Source organism: Ranitomeya imitator, chromosome 5 (genome assembly GCF_032444005.1).
Source record: "Ranitomeya imitator isolate aRanImi1 chromosome 5, aRanImi1.pri, whole genome shotgun sequence".
In the NCBI taxonomy this organism is placed as follows: Eukaryota; Metazoa; Chordata; class Amphibia; order Anura; family Dendrobatidae; genus Ranitomeya; species Ranitomeya imitator.
The window spans coordinates 108,094,672-108,122,652 of NC_091286.1; positions in this window are offsets into that span (position 1 = coordinate 108,094,672).

Consider the following 27,981-nt stretch of genomic DNA (forward strand, 5'->3'; position numbering starts at 1 on the left):
TATGGGATTGATCGAGTCGTAGAATTTTCAGATGACCTGACTTTGCAAGAACATTTGTGGGGTCCACACTCTAGAGCGTACAGACGTGGGTACGTGGATGAGAATTTGTTGGGATAGTAGTTTGGTATGGGATTGATCGAGTTGTAGAATTTTCAGATGACCTGACTTTGCAAGAACATTTGTGGGGTCCACACTCTAGAGCGTACAGACGTGGGTACATGGACGAGAATTTGTTGGGATAGTAGTTTGGTATGGGATTGATCAAGTTCTGGAATTAATTGTGAAATGGGGTAAAATGGGATCTAATAATTAAAATATTATTTATCAATTGTTCCAAATTGTACTACTGGGGCCACTAAGCAGAAAATAAAAATTATTGAAAAAAAGCAAACTAATAATTGTAGGTGGTGTGGTAGGTCTCAAAACAGGGGGAGATACAAAGGCCTGGTTGGGATGGGCATGTGGGGCAATAGAATCGGGAATCACTCCGCCTGCCATGCTTTCTGCAAACTCGGCACCTTTTTTGAGGATACCTTTGGGTGGGAGTGACAGGGACAGGGTGAGGAAAATGGCGTTCTGACAGTCTCCGGGAATCCTCAGAGTCGAAGGCTTCCCCCGGTGCCATGGACTCAAATATGAGGCTCTCTACTACTTTTTCCTGAAAGTGCAGGAAAGTTAGCGGTCCTTGAGATTTTTTATATAGGACAAAGCTGTTGTAGGTGGCAGTCTGAATTAGATAGATTCCCACCTTTTTATACCACGCCCTGGTCTTCCTCTTGACCAGGTATGGTTGCAGAACCTTGTCTGACAGGTCTACGCCACCCATATGTCTGTTATAGTCTGTGACGCAGACTGGTTTTTCTTTGTCCCTGGTGGCACCCCTCTCTCTGACCATCAGAGTGGTGTCCGTATGCAGTGTGAAAAGCATATAGACGTCCTTCCTGTCTTTCCACTTCACTGCAAGAAGTTGGTCGCTTGCAAGTGAAAATGACGCCCCCCTCTCCAAACGTCTGGACACCAACTGTGACGGAAACCCCACTCTGTTTTTCCTCACTGTCCCACAGGCCCCTGTATTTGCAGCATGGAGGGATTTGTATAGGGGGATACTCGTGTAATAGTTATCGGTATACACGTGGTACCCTTGATTGAGAAAGGGCGTCATTAGCTCCCAGACAATTTTGCCTGGGATACCAATTGTCTGGTGGCAGTTTGGGGGGTTTATTTGGCGGTCCCTACCTTCATAAATTAGGAAGGTGGACGTGTACCCTGATGAGCTCTCGCAAGCTTTATATAATTTTACGCCGTATTTGGCTCTCTTGGAGGGAATAAATTGGCGGAATAACAGACGGCCCTTGTAGCTCATCAAGGACTCGTCGACTGCCATATTTTGCTCTGGGGTATAGGAATTTAGAAAGGAAGTTTTTAGGAGGGAAATTAGGGGTCTTAATTTATTTAGCCGATCGTAGTTGGGGTCAGTTCTTGGGAGAGCTTGGGATTTATCACTGAAGTGGAGGAATCTCATCAGGGCTTCGTAACGGGCTCGGGACATGATGGCTGCAAATACAGGGGTGCAGTGGACAGCTTTTGTTGCCCAGTAAGAGCGGAGAGTGGTTTTTTTTACTATACCCATATTCAGGGTGAGGCCTAAGAATTTTTTTATTTCAGGGACATTTGTGGGGATCCAGGAACGGGAATGAAAGGCAGTGGGTTTTTGGGAAATATATTGCCGGGCATATAGATTTGTTTGGTGGACGATTAATTGCAGGACTTCGGGGCTAATGAAAATTTAAAAAAAATCAATGGGGGTAAAATTGGCGACATCTACTTTTATTCCAGGGACTGCAGAAAAAGGGGGAATTTGAGGGGAAAATGAGGTGTCATTATACCACAGCGGTGGGGGGACTGCGGTACTTGGTACTGCCTCTGAAGCTTCAGCAGTGACGACCGACTCCGCTACCACCGGGCTGGGGGATCCCGTGGAGGAAGAGTCGTCATCACTGTCTGAAAACTGCTCAACTTCAGGGGCAGAATCTGTTTCGCTGCCGGAGCTGCCGGAGCAAAGCAGGCTGTAAGCTTGCTCCGCGCTAAAAGTTCTGCGGGCCATTTTATCTAATTCCTCCCCTAACCCTAACCCTAAAAAAATTTAAAAAAAAAATTATAATTTTTTTTTTCTTTTTAATTTTATAATCCTCTGCTGATGATGCAGGGATTACGGAGAACGGGGGTGGGTAAATTGGATGCTGGCGGAGGCAGATATTATGTTTTTTGTTACTGACAGGGCAGCACTTGAACTGTAGTCTCTCTCTCTTCTCTCCTAGAACAACTACAAGGAGAGAAGAGAAAGGTACAGCCCAAGTGCTGCCATGTTTATCAAATATTAGGGGTTTTGATCACTGTAATTGGACATATTACAGTAATCAAAACCCAGCAGCCAATGAGAAAATTCTCATAGGTTGCTGGGTCTCTGCTGGCAGATCATGGCAGGCGCACTGCGCATGCGCCCGCCATTTTCTTCCAGCAGAGAAGAAGAAGGGGGGCCAGGAGCCATGGGCTGAGGACCGGGGACCACGGGCTGAGGACCGGGGACCGAGTACAGGAGCACTGATGTGCAGGCGGTATGGTGGGGGGCACGGGGGCTCTATTTCTCTCCCTTCTGATGTGCGATCACATCAGAGGGGAGAGAAATGCAAAGCATTTTTTTTTTCACAAACTATTTGCAGCGATCGCAACCCCGGGGGTCTGTAAAGACCCCCTGGATTGCGATCGCTCCAGGGGTCGGTAAAAACCGACCCCAATACACCGGGGGAAGCTAGGTTTTGGCGGGCGCATCTGCACTTGCGCCCGCCATTTTAGAGCCCGCACCGGAAGGAGGAGGGTCGGGGACCGGGGGGGCACCTTCACCGGTACATTAGGTACCGTGGGGGGCTCGGGGGACCCTATTTCTCTCCCCTCTAATGTCCGATCACATTAGAGGGGAGAGAAACACAACGCAAATCGCGGTTTTTTTTGCGATCGCCGGTAAACGGTTAATTACCGGCGATCGCAAATGCGGGGTGGGTAAAAAAAACCCCGAATCATGTTCTCTGGGGTCTCGGCTACCCCCGGCAGCCGAGACCCCGGAGAAATTTGGCCTCTGGGGGGCGCTATACACTTTTTCCACAGCGCCATTAATTAACGGCGCTGTGGTTTAAGTACCCTTAGCGGCCGCCGTTAAAAGGCGTATCGGCGGTCGCTAAAGGGTTAAGGAAAATATAAGGGCAAGGACTAAACCCCGTTTCCTCTCCCTCTCTCCTCCATATGTGTTGTCTTTCAAAAAAAAGCTTCAGGCCTTTAATTTTCCTCCTTTCTATCCCTTCCTTTCCTTTACCCTTCTCCTATCACATATTTTATTGTTTGACTTGCTTTTCTTTTCCGCTTGCTTCTTTTGCGCAGCATAGCAGTTTGATGTTTAGTGTATGTGTACCTGTCCAGTACATTATATTCTTATGCCATGTACGAATGATGTAGAATAATTTGAATAGTGGGTTGCGGCACAGTACACTGTTACTTTTATGATGAGTGCTTGTCAATAAATTTATATTCAATAATAAAAAAAAGGTGCGCATAATTGACCTACGCTCTATTTTTTGTCTACGGGTCTGCCGGAAAAAAAATCGAGTACAGTGCTTAACTATTTCATATAGCTATAAATGAAACTTGAAAATTAAGAACCGGCATGTTTTTTCAGGCACCAATGTCTAATAACAATGCTATCCTACTGCTGTGTATCCTTTAGTTCACACATGTCAAACTCTGGCACGTTGGCCAAATCTGGCCCACAGGGTGATTATATTTGGCCTTCGTCGTCATTTGTGACTGTGCTTATTTTATTCTGAGGTCTACTAAATAAAATGTACCGTACTTTGTTCGTGGGACATCCCTTTAAGTTTGTTTCCAAATGAAAAAGTTCATCATTGTATTACATGATAAGGAAAAACTTCCTCAATTTTAGACATTACTTTTTAAATATCAAGGTTGGTCCTCGGCTTTGTCCAAGTTCTTAACCCCTTCATGACCTTGGGATTTTTCGTTTTTCCGTGTTCGTTTTTCACTCCCCTCCTTCCCAGAGCGATAACTTTTTTATTTTTCCGTCAATTTGGCCATGTGAAGGCATTTTTTTTGTGGGACGAGTTGTACTTTTGAACGACATCATTGGTTTTAGCATGTCGTGTACTAGAAAACGGGAAAAAAATTCCAAGTGCGGTGAAATTGCAAAAAAAGTGCAATCCCACACTTGTTTTTTGTTTGGCTTTTTTGCTAGGTTCACTAAATGCTAAAACTGACCTGCCATTATGATTCTCCAGGTCAGTACGAGTTCATAGACACCTAACATGACTAGGTTATTTTTTATCTAAGTGGTGAAAAAAAAATTCCAAACTTTGCTAAAAAAAAAAAAAATTGCGCCATTTTCCAATACCCGTAGCGTCTCCATTTTTCGTGATCTGGGGTCGGTTGAGGGCTTATTTTTTGCATGCCAAGATGACGTTTTTAATGATAGCATTTCGGTGCAGATACGTTCTTTTGATCGCCCGTTATTGCATTTTAATGCAACGTCGCGGCGACCAAAAAAACGTAATTCTGTCGTTTTGAATTTTTTTCCCGCTACGCTGTTTAGCGATCAGGTTAATGCTTTTTTTTTAATTGATAGATAGGGCGATTCTGAGCGCGACGATACCAAATATGTGTAGATTTTATATTTTTTTTTATTGATTTATTTTGATTGGGGCGAAAGGGGGGTGATTTAAACTTTTATATTTTTATTATTTTTTTAACATTTTTTTCAACTTTTTTTTTTAACTTTTGCCATGCTTCAATAGCCTCCATGGGAGGCTAGAAGCAGGCACAGCAGGATCGCCTCTGCTACATAGCAGCGATCTGCTGTTCGCTGCTATGTAGCAGAAATGGAGGTGTGCTGTGAGCGCCGACCACAGGGTGGCGCTCACAGCAACCGGTGATCAGTAACCATAGAGGTCTCAAGGACCTCTATGGTTACAATGGAGATGCATCGCCGACCCCCGATCATGTGACGGGGGTCGGCGATGACGTCATTTCCGGCCGCCCGGCCGGATGCGGTAGTTAAATGCCGCTGTCTGCGTTTGACAGCGGCATTTAACTAGTTAATAGGTGCGGGCAGATCGCGATTCTGCCCACGCCTATTACGGGCACATGTCAGCTGTTCAAAACAGCTGACATGTCCCGGCTTTGGTGCGGGCTCACCGCGGAGCCCTGCATCAAAGCAGGGGATCTGACCTCGGACGTACTATCCCGTCCGAGGTCAGATAGGGGTTAATTTTGGCCCTCTGTGTATTTGAGCTTGACATCCCTGCTTTTGTTGAATGTCAACTTTTGTTCCACATATTTGATGTTCCTTTTTCCATTCCAAGTATTCATAATTCTAATAACATGTTTTGGTCTATGATTTCTAATATTAAACTACATAGTTATGTTAAGACAAGGTAAATTATAATGCCACAACTATATTAATCTGCCATCTTCAATTATGGTTCGGGAAAGTTCTGCAATGATTTATTATATCTCCATACAATTTATACATATTCAGGAAAGCCACGTAAATTTATGGCAATATTTATTTAAAACAGTGGTAAAGAATGGGCTGTTTCACGGCGCACAGTTAAATCACTCAGTATTTTCACAGTTCATTTTTACAACATGTAAGCTATTTATGGAAGTGTTAAGCGGAGTTTCTTTTTCTTCCTGTTACAAGACAAAAAAATGTTTAAGAAAGAAAAATGCAGAACTTCACGTCAAAAGTTGTTATAGGCCTGATATGTTTCTAATTAGGCTATATGGACAGTCGTCTATAAAAACAAAAGGTTTTGTGTCCCTTTTTATTTTGAAAAAATATCTGTCATAAAAATGTCTCCAAAAATGTCACACTTTCTTTTACATACTGTATACATATATATGGACAAGGACATTAAAGGACATCACGCTTTCCCCCATACCGGAAGTCCGCTGCCTCGGAATAACCCTCGACTCTGCCCTCTCCTTCAAACCTCACATCCAAGCTCTTTCCATCTCCTGTTGCCTCCAGCAAAATATCTCCAGAATCCGTCCTTTCCTAAACCATCAATCTACTAAAATTCTTGTGCATGCCCTCATCATCTCCTGCCTTGACTACTGCAACACCCTTTTCTGTAGCCTTGCACCTCTCCAATCCATCCTTAACTCTGCTGCCTGAATAATTCATCTCTCTCCTCGCTGCTCCTCTGCTTCCCCACTCTGCAAATCTCTTCACTGGCTCCCATTCCCTCAGCATATCCAGTTCAAATTACTAATACTAACCCTCAAAGCCATCCATAATCTGTCTCCTCCATATATCTCTGAACTAATCTCCCGATATCTTCCCTCACGTAATCTCTGGTCCTCTCAAGACCTCCTTCTCTCCTCCACACTTATTCGCTCCTCACCCAAACGCCTCCAAGACTTCTCCTGAATATCCCCCATCCTCTGGAATTCTTTGCCCCAACATGTCCGACTATCAACCACATTTGGATCCTTCAGACGGAAGCTGAAAACCCCCCTCTTCAGGAAAGCCTACAGCCTTCACTGACCCTGCTGCATCCTCACCACTACCAAAGCTACAACCTCACCAACAGCGGAGCTCCTGCAACCCTCAACCTATTGTCTCCATCCCCACCATCCTCTAGAATGTAAGCCCGCAAGGGCAGGGTCCTCACCCCTCTGTATCAGTCTGTAATTGTTAGTTTGCTTACTGTAAGTGATATGTGTAATTTGTATGTAACCCCTTCTCATGTACAGCACCATGGAATGAATTCTTCTTCTCTTTTGTTCATGTATTGACATTCATGTTTTGGCCCCCGTATATTTTTGGCAGCTATCCACTGTATCTTAGATGGAGCTGCCACACTAATTATTTATGTATCGTTTTCAATGAACAGTAAGGGTACCGTCACACTATACGATTTACCTACGATCACGACCAGCGATACGACCTGGCCGTGATCGTTGGTAAGTCGTAGTGTGGTTGCTGGAGAGCTGTCCCGGGTAACCAGGGTAAACATCGGGTTACTAAGCGTAGGACCGCGCTTAGTAACCCGATGTTTACCCTGGTTACCAGCGTAAAAAAAACCAAACACTACATACTTACATTCCGGTGTCTGTCCCTTGCCGTCTGCTTCCCGCACTCACTGACTGCCGGCCGTAAAGTGAAAGCACAGCACAGCGGTGACGTCACCGCTGTGCTCTGCTTTCACTTTACGGCCGGCAGTCAGTGAGTGAGTGCGGGAAGCAGACGGCAAGGGACCTGACGGACACCGGAATGTAAGTATGTACTGTTTGTTTTTTTTACATTTACGCTGGTAACCAGGGTAAACATCGGGTTACTAAGCGCGGTCCTGCGCTTAGTAACCCGATGTTTACCCTGGTTACAAGCGAACGCATCGCTAGATCGGTGTCACACACACCGATCTAGCGATGACAGCGGGAGATCCAGCGACGAAAGAAAGTTCCAAACGATCTGCTACGACGTACGATTCTCAGCAGGATCCCTGATCGCTGCTGCGTGTCAGACACAGCGATATCGTATGGATATCGCTGGAACGTCACGAATCGTACCGTCATAGCGACAAAAGTGCCACTGTGTGACGGTACCCTAAGACTAAGACAATATCTTCCAGCACCGTGCTGTATATTAAATGAGCTATTGCTATAATGAAATTATTATCTATTGCATTGGACATTAAATAGTGACAAATTTTTGACAGCAACACATTGTATTTTAGTTGGAGCTATCAATATAACTAATATTAAGATGCTCTTCTTGAGAAGCACATGGGCATCAGTGCTCTCCTAAACTGATATAGGCTAAAGCACAACATACAGTGCTCTTCAGTATGAATTTGCAGATCCTGATTAGGATCTACACCGAATCAGTAAATTCTCAGATGGATAAATCAAGCCCTACGCGTTTCATCATGATTGATTACTGCCATGATCATCACAAGCTAGCAGTTATGCACAAAGCATTCATTGTAATTCTAATATCATTCTGATGTAACGTATTGGCAAGGTTGCTGATACGTTGCTGGGGCTAGCAGAACCCACCAAATAATATAGAGGGAGGTGCGTTCGCAGACCAGGGTCCACCGTGCAAAGATGGAACCTGCTGCTGAGTAATGGCGGATGGACGCTTGCTCACACGTGGTTTTAAACCTCACCCAGTGTGAATGGAAGCGACCTCTGTTGCTTCACAGAGTCGACTAAATAAATGCAGCGCCCTGTTAACAGTCACAGGGTGCAGCTGAAGACGCTAGTGGGATCCCTATGAGTCAGCCCCACTGAGCTGGTGCCTGGTCTCACTCTGACCCTCGGTGGCTTTTGAACCCGCGTCTGAGGACACCCCAAGTCAGCAGCTGAGACCTTGGCAGGAATTCCCACCCTACACTGACAGAAGTGTGGAGATAGCTGTGAAGCTACTATCAGGTGCCGACTAGTTTGCTCCACTCACCTTAATACCCAAACAACAACTAGAGGGAAGAGGATAATTTAGGAGCTTTCACCAGAGTCAATCTCACAGCACACACATATATTGTCAGGTCTATACTAGCGTGTGGCTGAGCAGCCATGCAAACCTTTTATAGTAGTTGTGCTCCGGGACCTTCCTGATGGTCCAACAGGAGTCGCAACAGGACCTGAGCATGTGACCCCCGACCTCCATTGGGAGGTCGTTCTGTGAGCATGCTCAGTATGGGAAAAGCAGGACTTAGTCCCTGAAATGCTGGCTCACCGCTTATCAGTGCTGGCTACAAAGGCAGACCATGGAAAGGCAGCAGTAGCCAAGAACACAGTATCAGCTTGAGCCAGACGCTGTGACCAACGTCTCCTCTGAGCAGGCTCCACTGCGGCTGGAGGAGAATGGGAGACGGCAGTGGACATGGTTCGAGATTCCCCCTGTGCAGCGGTGGGAACGAGACTCCTAACATACAGTACAGACAAAAAGTTTGGACACACCTTCTCATTTAAAGATTTTTCTGTATTTTCATGACTATGGAAATTGTACATTCACACTGAAGGCATCAAAACTATGAATTAACACATGTGGAATTATATACTTAACAAAAAAGTGTGAAACAACTGAAAATATGTCTTATATTCTAGGTTCTTCAAAGTAGCCACCTTTTGCTTTGATGACTGCTTTGCACACTCTTGGCATTCTCTTGATGAGCTTCAAGAGGTAGTCACCCGAAATGGTTTTCACTTCACAGGTGTGTCCTGTTAGGTTAAATAAGTGGGATTTCTTGCCTTACAAATGGGGTTTGGACCATCAGTTGTGTTGTGCAGAAGTCTGGTGGATACACAGTTGATAGTCCTACTGATTAGACTGTTAGAATTTGCATTATGGCAAGAAAACAGCAGCTAAGTAAAGAAAAATTAATGGCCATCATTACTTTAAGAAATGAAGGTCAGTCAGTCTGAAAAATTGGGCAAACTTTGAAAGTGTCCCCAAGTGCAGTGGCAAAAACCATCAAGCGCTACAAAGAAACTGGCTCACATGAGGACCACCCCAGGAAAGGAAGACCAAGAGTCATCTCTGCTTCTGAGGATAAGTTTATCCAAGTCACCAGCCTCAGAAATCGCAGGTTAACAGCAGCTCAGATTAGAGACCAGGTCAGTGCCACCCAGAGTTCTAACAGCAGACACATCTCTACAACAACTGTTAAGAGGAGACTTTGTGTAGCAGGCCTTCATGGTAAAATAGCTGCTAGGAAACCACTGCTAAGGACAGGCAACAAGCCGAAGAGACATTTTTTGGGCTAAAGAACAAAAGGAATGGACATTAGACCAGTGGAAATCTGTGCTTTGGTCTGATGAGTCAAAATTTTAGATCTTTGGTTCCAACCACCGTGTCTTTGTGCGACGCAGAAAAGGTGAATGGATGGAGTCTACGTGCCTGGTTCCCACCGTGAAGCATGGAGGAGGAGGTGTGATGGTGTGGGGGTGCTTTGCTGGTGACACTCTTGGGGATTTATTCAAAATTGAAGGCATACTGAACAAGCATGGCTACCACAGCATCTTGCAGCGGCATGCTATTCCATCCAGTTTGCGTTTAGTTGGACCATCATTTATTTTTCAACTGGACAATGACCCCAAAAACACCTCCAGGCTGTGTAAGGGCTATTAGACCAAGAAGGAAAGTGATGGGGTGCTACGCCAGATGACCTGGCCTCCACAGTCACCAGACCTGAACCCAATCAAGATGGTTTGGGTTGAGCTGGACCGCATAGTGAAGGCAAAAGGGCCAACGAGTGGTAAGCATCTCTGGGAACTCCTTTAAGATTGTTGGAAGACCATTCCCGGTGACTACCTCTTGAAGCTCATCAAGAGAATGCCCAGAGTGTGCAAAGCAGTAGGAAAAGGTGGCTACTTTGAAGAGCCTAGAATATAAGACATATTTTCAGATGTTTCACACTTTTTTGTTAAGTATATAATTCCTCATGTGTTACTTCATAGTTTTGATGCCTTCAGTGTGAATGTACAATTTTCATAGTCATGAAAATACAGAAAAATCTTTAAATGAGAATGTGTGTCCAAACTTTTGGTCTGTACTGTACGTTATATCAGAATGATATTAGAATTACAATGAATGCTTTGTGCATAATTGCTAGCCCCTGATGATCGTGGCAGTAATCAATCATGATGAACTATAAAAATTCATATTTGATGAAAAAAGGCCAAGAAAGCAAAATTTCGGCTGGGGTATGTAAACTTTTGAGCACATATACACATATTTAATTGAAAATATAGATGGGAGTACTTCTTTAACCCCTTCTCGACATGTGCCGTAAAACCGCCATACATACTGTATACTTCTTCATGATCGAGCGGGTGCTGCCACTATCAAATATAAATGTCAGCTCTGTATGACAGCTGGCACCATGCCGCAATGCCCATGGTCGGGTGCTAGCAGATGTTATCATCCTTGTTAATTTTATTAAAAAGAATTTTAGTTATGTCATTTACCTTAATGTGCTCTTAAGAAAAATGTCATCCTTTCTTTTCATTCTTCACACTTCTCTTACTTTTATAACTGCCATTGTATCTGCATTTCATGTCCATCTGGCTCCCTGCTGTATGGCAGCTTACCTTCACACGCAGCGAATCACGCTGAGTCTTTTGACTGACTTTATCCTGAAGTCTATGTCACATTTATATCTATAACTCAATTTCCACTGGCAGCATCCTTTTCTTTCTGCCTCTCACGTCGATCTGGATCCCGGCAATGCAGTAGAGCGTTTTCACACACAGTGAATCATACTGAATTCTTTGAGGGGCTCTATTCCATGTCACACCTCTACCTCTTTTTGGTGGTAAAAATGTAATTATTTTTTTCTTCACAGCCAGTGGTATAAAAATCTGTGACCCACTTCTGCTGTCAATATGATCACTGCATCCCTAGATAAATTTATTGGAAGGTCTAGTTTGTAAAATGGGGTCTTTTATGAGAGATTCTGCTATTCTGGCTCCTTATGGGCTCTGCCAGTGTGACATCGTACTCCCAAACCAGTCCGCCAAAATCTGAACTCCAATATGGTGCTTCTTCCCTTCTGAGCTTTGCTGTGTGCCTCACAATTAGTTTTTGACCACATATGGAGTATTGGTGTACTCAGGAGAAATTGAGCAGCAAATTTTAGGGTCCATTTCCTCCTGCTATCATTGTGAAAATGAAAAATCTAGATAGACTTCTTGAGAGGAATAGTTTCCAAAATGGAGTCAACTGCAGGGGCATAATCTCTAACGAGATTAGTCTAGCAACGTGGGCGTTCAAACTCTGTGTACGTGGATGACAGGATGAGTACATTCTTTTACTAAGGAGAGTCTCTTGTAGGGTGAGCTGGACTGGAGAGCTGCATATGGTGGAACTAGTGGGGGTGGTGGTGGACATGGCAGATTGAGAGAGGGTTGGTGATGGTATTCTTGATGTTGGCCCACCTACAGTGTTTCCTGCCAAGAACCTTGTGATTCCCTGACTGCTTTGGCCTTGCGACGATACCTCAACATTTGCTGCTGGTGGTGTCCTAACCGGTGGGTTTACTGTGAGGGAAGCAATGTAGCGTTGCTGACTACCTTCATTCTGAGCAGGTGCACCAACGGTACTGGACGTTTGGTAGTTAGTCCAGGCTTGCAAGTGCATGCTGGTTAAATGTCTAAACATGCACGTTGTATTTAAATTTTGGAGATTCTTCCCTCTGCTAAAGGTCTTTGAGCACTCCTTACAGATAACTTTGCACTGATCATTCGGATTTTGGTTAAAAATGCCCACACTGCACTCTTCCTACTATGGATTACCTTTTCAGGCATTGCACGCTGTGCTACTTTCACCGGATGGCAACGGTGTCCTAAAACTGTTTTTGCATTTGACAAACATTTTTTGGCCAGATACGGCCCAGCCTGATGAAAGCTGTTGCGATGTAGATTGCTGCTGCGGATCATCCTCCTCCGCTTCTGAGCTACTGGCAGCGGCACCCTCTTCCCCCAATGGCTGCCAATCTGGGTCAACAACTGGGTCATCTATCACCTCCTCTTCAATTTCATGTGCACCTTCCTCTGTGTCACCGTGTAAGGTGCTATAGTGTTCGTGACGGGGCACCATAGTCTCATCAGGGTCAGATTCTGGCTCAGTACACTGCGAGGGCAATGTAGTGATCTGAGTCAATGGAACAGCATAATAATCTAGCTGTGGCTGTGCATCTGTGCACTCCATGTCCGATTCAGCTTGTAATTGGCTTTTAACAATTTCCTTCTCTAACCCAGGCATGGTATGTGTAAAGAGCTCCATGGAGTAAACTGTAGTTTCGCCTGCCACATCCTTCACTTTTGGTTTGGGTGAAGGACACAAGAAAGTGACTTGTTCCTGACTGGGAGCATCCACTGACGTCTCACTGCTTTTAGATTTCGAACCTTCTGAAGAGGAGGCGAAAGAGCTAGAGGCTGAGTCAGCAAGGAAAGCCAAAACTTTTTCCTGCTGCTCCGGCTTTAAAACCTGTTTTCCTACTCCCAGATAAGGGAGCCTTCGAGGCCTTGTGTAGCCAGACGATGATGCTGGCTCAACACCTCGAGCCTTTGGTGCTATTTTGCTTTTCCCACTACCACCAGATGCTCCACCACCACCACCACCATCAGTACCAGCTGGCAACGGCCTCTTCCACCAGACTTCCTCATTTTTGGAAAAATCTAACCAAAATAACAACTGTTATATGGTACTGTGAAACAAGGTAGAAGGTGTATATAAACCTTTTTGGGGAGGAGACTGCAACAAAACTCAGGCGTAGTGCATTACACTACACAATGTAAGTGGCAGAACGTGGCTGGAAGATATACGACAAACTAACAGAACTGTGACGTAGATGCACTTAGTGCAATTTAAATGTCACTTTTTTGGGGGGAGACTGCACCAAAACTCAGGCCCAGTGCATCACACTACACAATGTAAGTGGCAGAACGTGGCTGGAAGATGTTCGACAAACTAACAGAGCTGTGACGTAGATCCACTTAGTGCCAATTTAAAACTCCCTTTTTTGGGGGGAGACTGCTCCAAAACTCAGGCCCAGTGTATTACACTACACAATGTAAGTGGCAGAACGTGGCTGGAAGATGTACGATAAACTAACAGAACTGTGACATAGATCCACTTAGTGCCAATTTAAAACTCCCTTTTATTTAGGGGAGACTGCAACAAAACTCAGGCCCAGTGTATTACACTGCACAATGTAAGTGGCAGAACGTGGCTGGAAGATGTACGACAAACTAACAGAACTGTGACGTAGATCGACTTAGTGCCAATTTCAATCTCCCTTTTTTTGGGGGGAGACTGCAACAAAACTCAGGCCCAGTGTATTACACTACACAATGTAAGTGGCAGAACGTGGCTGGAAGAGATATAAAAAAATACAAGGGCTGTAGTACAATTTCAATCTCCCTACAATGTTCTCAGGACAAGTATGGCAGCAATAAAAAGGACTGCTGCGCACAAAAGTGTGGACAAAGAAACAAGAGAACTGTGCAGAAAGGAGCAACAGGATTTTTGCTTTTAAAAAAGCAGTTGGTTTGCACAGCGGCGTACAAACAACAATGCAGCTATCAGGGAGCCTTATAGGGCAGCCTAATAAGCTACAGAGCTGATGCACAAAAAAATAAACTCCACTGTCCCTGCAAAGAAAAGGTGGTGTTGGACAGTGGAAATCGCTACAGCACAAGCAGTTTCAGGGTTAATCTTCCCTCCCTAACTATATCCCTTCTTCTGATGAAGCTGCAGCAACCGCTCCCTATGCTAAGATCGGCAGAAGTAAGATGGCGGTCGGCGTGCACGCCCCTTTATAGCCCCTGTGACGCCGCAGAAAGCAAGCCAATCACTGTAATGCCCTTCTCTAAGATGGTGGGGACCGAGACCTATGTCATCACGCTGCCCACACTCTGCGTCCTCCTTCATTGGATGAGAAATGGCGCTGAAAGCGTCATACCAAATGCGACTTTTGCACGAAGATCGTCGACCTCATGGCCGATCCCACACTAGGATCGGGTCGGGTTTCACGAAACCCGACTTTGCCGAAAGTCGGCGATCTTTGAATTTGTCCGATCCATTTCGCTCAACCCTAGACGCTAATTATGGCATCATCGCCGCTCACCATCTTAGTGCAATCCTCAAATTTTGTAGGATGGTACATATGTCTGACATCCATGTCCACACCTGAGGTCTTATGTGTGGAGTCTGAACTGAATATCGACGGCCTTGTTGATTTTGGTAGTCTACAACTGCCCTCTTCTGTGCACAAAGCCTTTCCAACATAAACAGCGTAGAATTCCAGCATGTGGGGACATCACACACCAGAAAACAGCAAAAGGTTGAAACCAACCACAATTTTTATAAAAGCCAAGGGTACCCAAAAATATGAATGTAAATAGCACAATAAAGGGACCTAAAACATAACATTTAATATACTGGTTAAAAATGACATAACCCAATACACACAGACAAACATGTATAATATCAACAGTTGGTCAAACAGTTATCCAAGGAAATCACAGAGAAACGGTACTTAAAGCAGAAAAATACTCAAATTTACAACTGCTTCTCCTGCTAGCATGTCCCTACCCAAAGCTCCAAAATAACGGCTGAAGGAGGGTATATAATAATGCTGCTACTTGTACCTGTGTGCTTTTGCTCAGAAATGTGACATCAAAACAGTATCATCAATTCTCACTGCATCTGCAAAAGTCACTAACACAAAAAATGCACCATAAAGTATGGAACAATCTCACCCGTTCCTGAAGAAGCCATACAAGGGATGCACTCCACCACTCAGTCATTTAGGAGATTCAGAAATTCGGTATAACACTCAATAGACCATTTCTTATTCAGGACCACCTCCCTACGCGTTACATTCCGGGAAAAGGAACTCATCAGGGGATATGAAGGTCAGGTAGCAGTCTTGTATGATGGAATACCGAGCCATCAACACTTTCTATCCTGGGTGGAAACTACACATCACACACCAGCCAGTGAGCTTGAAGCTGCAAATGCTGCTGAAGCACGGCAAGGGTGGCTGAAGCTGTAGCTTACTTTCTAAAATTGGCAGACAGACGGCGTACTTTCACTAGGAGATCCGGCAGCTCCGGGTAGCTTTTCAGAAAATGATGAACAACGAAATAAGCACATGGGCCAAGCAAGGTACGTGTGTGAGCTCACCTCGCCTCAGAGCCACCACCAGATTATGCCCATTGTCACATACGACCATGCCTGTTATGATCAGGCAATTCAGCACCACAATGGACATAGAAGTCAGAGCACATACAGTGACCTGACAATAACCCAAAAACATAGAACGAGCTCTGAGACGTGGGAACTCTGCTGACCGCAATCCCTAATCCTCTCCAACCACACTAGAAGCAGCCGTGGATTGCGCCTAACGCTCCCCAGGCAACTCGGCACAGCCTGAGAAACTAGCTAGCCTGAAGATAGAAAATAAGCCTACCTTGCCTCAGAGAAATACCCCAAAGGAAAAGGCAGCCCCCCACATATAATGACTGTGAGATAAGATGAAAAGACAAACGTAGAGATGAAATAGATTTAGCAAAGTGAGGCCCGACTTTCTGAACAGAGCGAGGATAGGAAAGGTAACTTTGCGGTCAACACAAAACCCTACAAATAACCACGCAAAGGGGGCAAAAAGACCCTCCGTACCGACTAACGGCACGGAGGTACACCCTCTGCGTCCCAGAGCTTCCAGCAAGCAAGAAAAACCAAACAAGCAAGCTGGACAGAAAAAAACAGCAAACAAAAATAACAAAAGCGGAATTTAGCTATGCAGAGCAGCAGGCCACAGGAACGATCCAGGAGGAAGCAAGTCCTATACTAGAACATTGACTGGAGGCCAGGATCAAAGCACTAGGTGGAGTTAAATAGAGCAGCACCTAACGAAGGAAACTCAGAAGTACCACTCTCCTCCACCAATGGAAGCTCATAGAGAGAATCAGCCGAAGTACCACTTGTGACCACAGGAGGGAGCTCTGCCACAGAATTCACAACAGTACCCCCCCTTGAGGAGGGGTTACCGAACCCTCACCAGAGCCCCCAGGACGACCAGGATGAGCCATATGAAAGGCACGAACAAGGTCGGGAGCATGGACATCAGAGGCAAAGACCCAGGAATTATCTTCCTGAGCATAACCCTTCCACTTAACCAGATACTGGCGTTTCCGTCTTGAAACACGAGAATCCAAAATCTTCTCCACAATATACTCCAACTCCCCCTCCACCAAAACCGGGGCAGGAGGATCAACAGATGGAACCATAGGTGCCACGTATCTCCGCAACAATGACCTATGGAATACGTTATGGATGGAGAAAGAATCAGGAAGGGTCAAACGAAAAGACACAGGATTAAGAACCTCAGAAATCCTATACGGACCAATGAAACGAGGTTTAAACTTAGGAGAGGAAACCTTCATAGGAATATGACGAGAAGACAACCAAACCAAATCCCCAACATGAAGTCGGGGACCCACACAGCGTCTGCGATTAGCGAAACGTTGAGCCTTCTCCTGGGACAAGGTCAAATTGTCCACTACATGAGTCCAAATCTGCTGCAACCTGTGCACCACAGTATCCACACCAGGACAGTCCGAAGACTCAACCTGCCCTGAAGAGAAACGAGGATGGAACCCAGAGTTGCAGAAAAAAAACGGCGAAACCAAGGTAGCCGAGCTGGCCCGATTATTAAGAGCGAACTCAGCCAAAGGCAAAAAGGACACCCAGTCATCCTGATCAGCAGAAACAAAGCATCTCAGATATGTTTCCAAGGTCTGATTGGTTCGTTCGGTCTGGTCATTAGTCTGAGGATGGAAAGCCGAGGAAAAAGACAAGTCAATGCCCATCCTTGCACAAAAGGCTCGCCAAAACCTCGAAACAAACTGGGAACCTCTGTCAGAAACGATATTCTCTGGAATGCCATGTAAACGAACCACATGCTGGAAGAACAATGGCACCAAATCAGAGGAGGAAGGTAATTTAGACAAGGGTACCAAATGGACCATCTTAGAGAAGCGATCACAAACCACCCAAATGACTGACATTTTTTGAGAGACGGGAAGATCTGAAATAAAATCCATAGAGATATGTGTCCAAGGCCTCTTCGGGACCGGCAAGGGCAAAAGCAACCCACTGGCACAAGAACAGCAGGGCTTAGCCCGAGCACAATTCCCACAGGACTGCACAAAAGAACGCACATCCCGCGACAGAGATGGCCACCAAAAGGATCTAGCCACTAATTCTCTGGTACCAAAGATTCCAGGATGACCAGCCAACACCGAACAATGAACCTCAGAGATAACTTTATTCGTCCACCTATCAGGGACAAACAGTTTCTCCGCAGGGCAACGATCAGGTTTATTAGCCTGAAATTTTTGCAGCACCCGACACAAATCAGGGGAGATGGCAGACACAATTACTCCCTCTTTGAGAATACCCGCCGGCTCAGATAAACCCGGAGAGTCGGGCACAAAACTCCTAGACAGGGCATCCGCCTTCACATTTTTAGAGCCCGGAAGGTACGAAATAACAAAGTCAAAACGGGCAAAAAAACAGCGACCAACGAGCCTGTCTAGGATTCAACCGCTTGGCAGACTCAAGATAAGTCAAGTTCTTATGATCAGTCAAGACCACCACGCGATGCTTAGCTCCTTCAAGCCAATGACGCCACTCCTCGAAAGCCCACTTCATGGCCAGCAACTCTCGATTGCCAACATCATAATTTCGCTCAGCAGGCGAAAACTTCCTGGAAAAGAAGGCGCATGGTTTCATCACCGAGCAACCAGAACTTCTCTGCGACAAAACAGCCCCTGCTCCAATCTCAGAAGCATCAACCTCGACCTGGAATGGAAGCGAAACATCTGGTTGACACAACACAGGGGCAGAAGTAAAACGACGCTTCAATTCTTGAAAAGCTTCCACAGCAGCAGAAGACCAATTGACCACATCAGCACCCTTCTTGGTCAAATCGGTCAATGGTTTAGCAATACAAGAAAAATTGCAGATGAAGCGACGATAAAAATTAGCAAAGCCCAGGAACTTTTGCAGACTTTTCAGAGATGTCGGCTGAGTCCAATCATGGATGGCTCGGACCTTAACAGGGTCCATCTCGATAGTAGAAGGGGAAAAAATGAACCCCAAAAATGAAACCTTCTGAACACCAAAGAGACACTTTGATCCCTTCACAAACAAAGAATTAGCACGCAGGACCTGAAACACCGTTCTGACCTGCTTCACATGCGACTCCCAATCATCCGAGAAGACCAAAATGTCATCCAAGTATACAATCAGGAATTAATCCAGGTACTCTCGGAAGATGTTATGCATAAAGGACTGAAACACTGATGGAGCATTGGCAAGTCCGAATGGCATTACTAGGTACTCAAAATGGCCCTCGGGCGTATTAAATGCAGTTTTCCATTCATCGCCTCGCTTAATACGCACTAGATTATACGCACCACGAAGATCTATCTTGGTGAACCAACTAGCCCCCTTAATCCGAGCAAACAAATCAGATAACAGCGGCAAGGGGTACTGAAATTTAACCGTGATCTTATTTAGAAGGCGGTAATCTATACAAGGTCTCAGCGAACCATCCTTCTTGGCCACAAAAAAGAACCCCGCTCCTAATGGCGATGATGACGGGCGAATATGCCCCTTCTCCAAGGACTCCTTCACGTAACTCCGCATAGCGGCGTGCTCAGGCACAGATAAATTAAACAGTCGACCTTTTGGGAATTTACTACCAGGAATCAAATCGATAGCACAATCACAATCCCTATGCGGAGGTAGGGTATCGGACTTGGGCTCATCAAATACATCCTGGTAATCAGACAAGAACTCTGGGACCTCAGAAGGGGTGGATGACGAAATAGACATAAATGGGACATCACCATGTACCCCCTGCCAACCCCAGCTGGACACAGACATGGATTTCCAATCTAATACTGGATTATGGACTTGTAGCAATGGCAACCCCAACACGACCACATCATGCAGATTATGCAACACCAGAAAGCGAATAACCTCCTGATGTGCAGGAGCCATGCACATGGTCAGCTGGGTCCAGTACTGAGGCTTATTCTTGGCCAAAGGCGTAGCATCAATTCCTCTCAATGGAATAGGACACTGCAAGGGCTCCAAGAAAAACCCACAACGCCTAGCATACTCCAAGTCCATCAAATTCAGGGCAGCGCCTGAATCCACAAATGCCATGACAAAATAAGATGACAAAGAGCAGATCAAGGTTACGGACAAAAGAAATTTTGACTGTACCGTACCAATGGTGGCAGAGCTAGCGAACCGCTTAGTGCGCTTAGGACAATCAGAGATAGCATGAGTGGAATCACCACAGTAGAAACACAGCCCATTCTGACGTCTGTGTTCTTGCCGTTCAACTCTGGTCAAAGTCCTATCGCACTGCATAGGCTCAGGTTTATGCTCAGATAATACCGCCAAATGGTGCACAGATTTACGCTCACGCAAGCGTCGACCGATCTGAATGGCCAAAGACATAGACTCATTCAGACCAGCAGGCATAGGAAATCCCACCATGACATCCTTAAGGGCTTCAGAGAGACCCTTTCTGAAAATAGCTGCGAGCGCACCTTCATTCCATTGAGTGAGTACGGACCACTTTCTAAATTTCTGACAATATACCTCTATCTCATCCTGACCCTGACACAGAGCCAGCAAATTTTTCTCTGCCTGATCCACTGAATTAGGTTCATCGTACAGCAATCCGAGCGCCAGGAAAAACGCATAAATATTACTTAATGCAGGATCTCCTGGCGCAAGAGAAAATGCCCAGTCCTGAGGGTCGCCACGTAAAAAAGAAATAACGATCCTAACTTGTTGAACTGGGTCACCAGAGGAGCGAGGTTTCAAAGCCAGAAATAGTTTACAATTATTTTTGAAACTCAGAAATTTAGTTCTATCTCCAAAAAACAAATCAGGAATAGGAATTCTTGGTTCTAACATAGAATTCTGAACCACAAAGTCTTGAATATTTTGTACTCTTGCCGTGAGCTGATCCACACATGAAGACAGACCTTTAATGTCCATCGCTACACCTGTGTCCTGAACCACCCAAATGTCTAGGGGAAAAAAAAGGCAAAACACAGTGCAGAGAAAAAAAATGGTCTCAGAACTTCTTTTTTCCCTCTATTGAGAATCATTAGTACTTTGGGCCTCCAGTACTGTTATGATCAGGCAATTCAGCACCACAATGGACATAGAAGTCAGAGCACATACAGTGACCTGACAATAACCCAAAAACATAGAACGAGCTCTGAGACGTGGGAACTCTGCTGACCGCAATCCCTAATCCTCTCCAACCACACTAGAAGCAGCCGTGGATTGCGCCTAACGCTCCCTATGTAACTCGGCACAGCCTGAGAAACTAGCTAGCCTGAAGATAGAAAATAAGCCTACCTTGCCTCAGAGAAATACCCCAAAGGAAAAGGCAGCCCCCCACATATAATGACTGTGAGATAAGATGAAAAGACAAACGTAGAGATGAAATAGATTTAGCAAAGTGAGGCCCGACTTTCTGAACAGAGCGAGGATAGGAAAGGTAACTTTGCGGTCAACACAAAACCCTACAAATAACCACGCAAAGGGGGCAAAAAGACCCTCCGTACCGTCTAACGGCACGTAGGTACACCCTCTGCGTCCCAGAGCTTCCAGCAAGCAAGAAAAAACAAACAAGCAAGCTGGACAGAAAAAAACAGCAAACAAAAATAACAAAAGCGGAACTTAGCTATGCAGAGCAGCAGGCCACAGGAACGATCCAGGAGGAAGCAAGTCCTATACTAGAACATTGACTGGAGGCCAGGATCAAAGCACTAGGTGGAGTTAAATAGAGCAGCACCTAACGACTTCACCACATCACCTGCGGAAGGAAACTCAGAAGCCGCAGTACCACTCTCCTCCACCAACGGAAGCTCATAGAGAGAATCAGCCGAAGTACCACTTGTGACCACAGAATTCACAACACATGCCTGGCTGTAGGTTCAGCGGTGTCATCCAAACATCTGACTGCTCTTTCAAATGCTGCTTTCAATGCACTTTCATCTGACTGCTCTTTCAATTCACTTAGCCACCACCACCACCATGTCTTCCACACAGTCACGTCTGAGTAGCCGGATATTCCTCACCCTAATCCTCCTTCCTCCCACCATACCGATTGCCCTGAGACATCTTATCCCACACTTGGACACTGCGAAGAGCTGTTCAGTTTTCCCTTTCAAGATTCCATACTCTCAGATGGTCAACTTTAGGTGGGGCCAGAGGAGATCGCATGTAGCGATGCCCAAAGCTTTGACCAGCCATGGTCACATGAAGGCGATGGTGGGAAAGTGTCACAAGAGGACAACGATGATGAGACACAATTGTCTAAGTCTGGAGGAAGAGCAGGGTGCGGATGTGGAAAACAAGGTGGTGGATGACATAGTGACTAACCCAACCTAGCAGGAGGACATGCAGAGGGAGGACAGCAGCACACATGGGGAAGGAGGCATATCACCTCAAAAGGCAGGAAGAAGCAGTGTGGTGGCCACAGGCAAGGCGTACATCCGTTCCCCAAAACACCAACATTAGGGAAGTTGCCATTCCAACTGTTAGATCTTCCAGAGTCTGGTAATTTTTTAAAGACTCTGCCGATAACTCCAACCAGGCCATTTGCAGCACCTGCCATGCCCGCATCAGCAGGGGTAGCAAAACTACCAGCCGGAGCACCACCAGCATGATCAGGCACATGGCAGCAAAGCACCCAACTTTGTGGGCCGACCCCCAGGTTCCAGGAACACTGTCTACAGGGGACACCACTGCTTCTTCCACTGTTTTGTGTAGAAGCCAATCCCCAGTACACCGTGCATGTGAAGATGCCTCTAGCACTGCACTTGTTGTCGCCCACAGTCAAGCAGCACCATCATCAAGCCCGTCCACGTCCTTGTCCCAGCACAGTCTTTAGTTGTCAATACCCCAGTCATTGGAATGCAAACAGAAATACCCAGCCAACGCTCCACAGGCCAGAGGCCAAAATTCTAATATTTCTCTTCTGCTTGTGCTCGAAATGTTGCCTTTTAGGCTCATTGAGATGGAAGCTTTCCGCAACCTGATGGCGGTGGCCGTCCCAAGGTAATCGGTCCCAAGTCGCCACTATTTCTCCCAGTGTGCCATACCGGCATTACACCAGCATGTGTCCCACAACATTACCCATGCCCTCAACAATGCTGTTACTTGTAAAGTCCACCTAACCATGGACACGTGGACAAGTGCTTGTTGCCAGGGACAGTACATCTCACTGGGATAGATAGTGGAAGCCGGGACCCAGTCAGACCTTGGGATGGAACACATCCTCCCCATGCCGAGGACTGCGAGCCCTATGTCAATCAGGGTTGCCCCAACAGTCTACAGCTCCTGCACCTCCTCCTCCTCTTCAGCCTCCATCTCTGAAATCAACACATCAGTCAGAAGCTGGAAGCACTGCAGCACTGCCTCAGCCAAGCAGCAACAGGCTGTGCTGAAGCTAATCTGCATAGGTGACAAACCACACAATTCAGAGGAGTTGTGGACAGTGCTGAAAGAGCAGTCAGATATTTAGATGACACAACTGAACCTACAGCCATGCATGGTCGTGTGTGACAATGGCCGGAACCTAGTGGCAGCTCTGAGGCAAGGTGAGCTCACACACGTACCTTGCTGGGTCCATGTGCTTAACCTCATGGTTCAACATTTTCTGAAAAGCTACCCAGAGCTGCCAGATCTGCTAGTAAAAGTACGCCATCTGTCTGCCCATTTTAGAAAGTTAGCTACAGCTTCAGCTGCCCTTGCCATGCTTCAGCAGCGTTTGCAGCTGGTGTGTGATGTCCTGGTGTGTGATGTCCCCACGCGCTGGAACTCTATGCTGCATATGTTGGAAATCATTTGTGAGTAGAAGAGGGCAGTTGTTGACTACCAACATCAACAAGGCCGTCGATATTCAGTTCAGACTCCACACAAGACCTCAGGTGTGGACATGGATGTCAGACATCCTACAAAACTTTGAAGATTGCACTAAGATGGTGAGCGGCCATGACGCCATAATTAGCGTCTCCATCCCGTGTCTCAGCATTCTGAAAACCTCTCTGCTTACAATTAAAGAGGATGCATTGCAGGCAGAGCATGAGGACATAGATCAAGGAACCATACAGGGGGATTACACTCAGCCCAGCCTCATCTCTTCCCATTGGATTGGTAGGCAATGAGAAGGAGGAGGAAGAACAGGAGCTACTTTCATGTGCAATTGACGGAACTACAAGCACAGCTGTCATACCGTCTGTTCAGCAGGGATGGCCTGAGGACAGGGAGGAGGAGGAGGAAGATGAGAACAGCATGGTCAGTCATCCTGTTGGTGAGGACATGGAAGTCTTGCCTGTTAGCAGTCTAGCACACATGGCTGATTTTATGTTGCACTGCGTTTCACGTGACCCTCACATTATAAAATTTTTTGGTGACACTCATTACTGGTTGGTGACACTTCTAGACCCACTATGAAAGGAGAACTTTCAATCTCTTCTGCCAGAGGCAGAGAGGTGTACTAAAATGTTGCAGTACCAGAGGGCCCTTATAGCGGAATTACTTAGAAAATTCCCATGTGAGAACACTGGCAGCAGACGTCAGAGTTTGTTTTGCAACCAAGGAGTCCAAGTGAGAGAGACAGAAGTAAAATCCAGCTCAGGCAAGGGAACAATGGCAAAGTTCTGGGACAGTTTTCTCAGACCCTCCCATCGTGCCGGGACAGAGGCAAGGACGGCAGTCACAAGAAGTGCAATGTTTGGGAAGATGCTGAGGGAGTACCTTGCAGATCATACAAATGTCCTCCGGGATTCCTCTGTGGATAGTAATCCATTGGCTCACTTGGAGAGCGCAAAATCTGGGGCACTGGAACAGCGTTGGGTTGCCCGGAAGGCGAAGTTCCGCTACAAGATCACTTATAAGTGAGGAGCAGAGAATACTCATGCTGATGCTTTGTCCTGAGTAGTCTATGGGAAACCTGGGCCCAACCATGATGAAGAATTAGAGGCTGAGGAGGTTCCTATATTCAGAGATTCTGCCAGGACAGTGGCAGCTACGTTGGAGCAGGTTCAGATGGTGACTGAAGCCTGTCTACTGGGACAGTTCTGTGATGAATGGGTCCAAATACAACAGGAGGATGAAGAAATGGCTCAGTTTAGACAATGGGTGTCTTCCAGACAGTTACCCAGTCAGCAAGAGAGAGATGCTCTGTCCCTTGGTGTCCTGATGCTGCGGCACAGGGAAAATCTGTGATGGAATTCTGTACCAGAAAGTTCTACTGCAGTGGGAGCTGAACGTCACCTGGCAAATGGTGATTCCTGAGACGTTGCTGTCTCAAGTAGCCACAGAAGCACATGAAAGAGGGGCTCATTTCGGACTGGAGAAAACCTTTTAGTAGCTACAACGACTGGTATATCATCCTCATTTGAAATCAGAAGTGGAAGAAACTTTGCAACATTGTTGGAGCTGCGAGTTGGTCATGCCACCTGAACAGAGGGCCCCCATACAAGCCATAAGGATGTTTGCCCCGCTGGAGTTGCTAATGATAGATTATCTGACCATTGGCCCAGCACATCAAGGATACGAACATTGCTTGGTGATGACGGATCACTTCACAAAGTTTGCTGTTGTGACTCTGACGCGAGACCAAACTTCATTCAGGTGTACGGGTGTCCAAAACGCATACACTCAGATCAGGGAGCCTGTTTCCTTGGAAAAGTGATGGAAGAACTACATCGTTTGTATCAGATTGAGAAGTCCCAGACAACACCTTACCATCCCCAAAGAAAAGGGGCCTGCGAGCTGTCCAACCACACCCTAATCCAGATGTTGAGAACTTTGGAAGAGGATAGGAAGGTCCGATGGCTGAGCTGGTGTGGGTATATAACAACCGAAAACAGTACCACCGGCTACACGCATTACTCTGTTCTGTTTGGTCATCAAGGGAGGGGGATTACAGAACTGGAGCTAGAGTCTGAGGAAGACTACCCACAGACGGGGTGTCTATCTGGGTTCATGAACATCGACATCTGGTGCAGACCAAGCTCCAAGAACTGGAACATCCCAGAACCGTTCCCCTACGTGACACAGCTCTACAAGCTGGGGACCATGTCCTGGTATGAGAGAGGAGTCCTCGTGACAAGCTGGAGTTCTGGTGGGAGAAAAACCCATACAGGGTGAAGCGAAGAGTCAATGCCAAGGGACCAGTATATGTGATTCAGCCTCGTTCACCGAAACATGTTACGGCCTTGCCTATCAAGAGATCCCGAGCAGGAGATACTGGATACTGCAGATGAAGTCCTCGTGAGAGATGAAGAAGAGTTCAACGTCAACAATACAGCTAAGGACAGTATGTCTACCAATACCCGAGGACGACCTGATTCAGTTGTTCCAATGGAAGTTACTACTTCTTCTACTTTATGGAGCTCCAAATGTTACACCGCAGGCATACCCCGTATTCACTACAATCAAGATCAGTTTGTTTGGCGGCAGATAGTTCAAGGTCTGGAATAGTGTTGGCGGGAGATCTCGCCCATGGAATGGCGAAATAAAAGAGAGGGGGAATGTAAGAGGAAGAACCAAAATGGGGGTACCTTTCTCACGCCGGCTCCGGAACTGCCAGGACTGTCACCCATGTTGTAGGGGGGAAGACTTTCATCTAAGGACGAACCCTTGCATGTGACTGTAGAAGGCTGGGCGGAGATAAAGAGCGCTGCACGAAGGAAGGAAAGGAGAGCCTGGGTGGGAAAGCCGAGTGGTGATTCGGGTGCTGTGTCTGCTGTGAGGGCAGAGCGATCCATTTGTGCAGACCAACTCAACAGTACTCCTGCATACAGGTCAACTGCTGGTGGATGACAAACCGACCATCCACCGTTATCCTCCGAGCCTGGAGGTGACTCAGACTGGACGTCAGGGACTACACACGGGAGTGCGACACGGAGAGACAGGCATATAGGCCCATGCTCTGCTACTCAGAATTCATGTATACTGCGGAGCAAAGTCTCATTCTGGCGGTTTCATACGTTGTACCGTGACAGACACACGTGGGCATGGGAAAGTTACTCTCTCTTCAAAGACTACATCAAGACGTCACGCGCTGCTGTTGTCAGTGCTACCGTTGGATCCCCGTTTGTCACAGACTTCGAGACATCATGTGCCACTGTTGTCCATGCCACCGTTGGAACCCTGAGACACAGCACACAAGAAAACTACGGTCTGATAAGTTTCTCCTCTTCAGTTACTGAACTATCACTACCTTTCAACTTAATACTCCCTGCGCTTTTGGTTAAATAAAACCTTTAACTCTTTATGTGTCTGTATGTGACGACATCCCGCGTTCCTGCAATTCCTACATTATCAATACACAGTAAGGGACCTGAACTGTGATCTGCTACTTTACAACTGCGTAACACAAGGTGTTTAATCATCTTCATCAACTGTCAAACACCGTTCTCCATTCCTGTGGAGAACGTTTTAGGGAGTGGTACATTCCATGCAATTGCAGCATGCAGGTAATTCCTTTAAGCGGTTATTTAGATTAATAAGAAAAGTCTGCAGTCACTCTATGCAACTGCAAACTGATAAATAATAGTAATAAATAGGAAAACACCTGAAACTATGGGGCAACATGCTACAAAAATGTCGCTAGAACATATAAAGATAACCCATAGTGTATTTATTGGACATGTGCGGACACACTGACGTTCATAGAACGAGCACCACCAGCAGAAATCAGTGTAAAGAACGTCCAAACGATAATATAAAGGTCAAAATACAATAAGTTTATTGAACATACAGGGACAGACCTACAGACAGTACAGATGATAAAAAGGGGGCAGCAAATCCTCCCGCATAAACACAAAGGCGGAAGGGCCGAACGTGGGACCATAAAGGAGACAACACTAAATCATACATATAAAGTAGAGGCAGGACATCCCACATCATACCTATGTCTCGCATAACATACCTGTCAGTACTTAAAGGGTCACACACCGGCACTCCCGCCCTCCCCGACGCGCGTTTCGGAAGAATAAAACTTCCTTCCTCAGGGGGCATACATGAAGGAATAGAGCCACCATTAAATAGAGGCCGGGACCGGAAGTATACGCCGGCCGGCACAAGAAACGCCGCCCACCCACAAGCGCCGCACAATACCGCCGACGTCAGGGCACCAGGATCCACGTGACCATGACGCCAGACAGTAGGTGGAGACACTGGGCGGGACAAGGCGGAACCTAGCCGCACAGAGACATAGCCGCGGCCATCTTGGTAAGGGGCAAAAGAGCCCACAAAGCGTAACGCTGGAACCGGACAGA